Genomic DNA, 1,510 nt, shown 5'->3' on the forward strand with positions numbered 1-1,510 from the left:
AAAACGCAGCAGCTTTACTGGGGCCCTCCAGTGGGCTCTTAATAAAGGAAGACCCTTTTCCTTATTCTTTCATGTTTTTAATGTTAACAGCAAATTTATTTCCCTTTTACAAGTCCAGTGTACGTGGTACCACTGGTGTCTCAAAGCGACTTTCTGCTTTTTATTCCTAAGCATGTGGATTTATACATTTGCTGATTTTTAAGTTTCATGGTTAGAGTTAGTAACATGCTTTTTAGTTTTTACAGGATAATAAAATTGCCTGCCAGAGGTCTCTGACTTAAAATCCTACACAGCAGATTGATGTAGGCCTCTTGATCCTTCCTACCACATTTTTGCCGAGTTAGAGTATAAAATATCTGTTCTGCTAATTGCACCCAGGGATTTGCATCCAATACCCAGATAGACTCCTAAAGCTGACTCTGTTTTCCCTTTGATCTTGCATATTCTGTTGCTTGAAAGAGTACAGACAGGTGATGGAAAATGCTGGAGCTATTGCAAGTACAACTGCTCAAAGACCAATTAACTCCAAAAACCCCAAAATGAACAAGAAGCCAAAATGGAACTAAACCCACAACAGCTGGTGATCATCAAGGCAGTTTTCCCAGAGGGCAGAAGACTGTTACTAATAGGATGGAAATACAGAATTTACTGAGACCAACTGTGACTGCTGATAACATATACTGAGAAATGCCTAATTTCTCACATTTTCTGAAGAGCAAGACTGAAGCTGGACAGCAATCTTTACTTTTATTGTGGAGGAAAAAAAAAAAAAAGTGGGAACTGTTTCAGTTCATATGTTTCATAGTCCCACTGAACAATACCAGGAGCTGATTTTACCATAATGCTATTTTCATCATGTTTAAATATTACATGCAAGTGATTCTACCCATAGAAATATGTTCTTTCTCAGAGTTAAATCAATGTACTATAGTTCATTAGGAACTGCCCACTGAGATTCTCTTACATTTAAAGTTACTTCAATTACTGCAGAACCTGGATGCTAGAACTCCCAACAGAAAATTAAATAAAGTTGTATGTTCTCCCTTTACAATGGCAGAGATTTTGAGATGTTTCAAGCATGTTAACATAAACTTACATTCCTCTACTAACACAAAACATACACTCTTTCCACAGGAGACAAATACTTTTTAGGCTGTTTCCAGCCAATGATTTTAACTTCAAATCCAGAGTATATGTAACCTCTTCAGAGCTGGGAACATGTTTGTGTGCAAGGAGAATAGTCTGCTGCATTACAGTGATAACAATACCTATTAAAATCATGCCACATACGGAACAGGCACATGCACAAGGACCATTATATTCTTTGACATGGTATTGAAAGAATGCTCAGTTTCAAATTTTGGAGACACTTTTTTACACTATCACCAAATAATATATACTGAGAAGTAGAAAAGCTATTTTTACTCAATGCTGATTCATTTGCAGCTCCTTCATAAAAGTCAAGAAGTGAGGGACTCCAAGAACTAAGAAGTGTTCAAAAGCACAAACA

The sequence above is a fragment of the Caloenas nicobarica genome, chromosome 1 (assembly GCF_036013445.1).
Source record: "Caloenas nicobarica isolate bCalNic1 chromosome 1, bCalNic1.hap1, whole genome shotgun sequence".
NCBI lineage: Eukaryota > Metazoa > Chordata > Aves > Columbiformes > Columbidae > Caloenas > Caloenas nicobarica.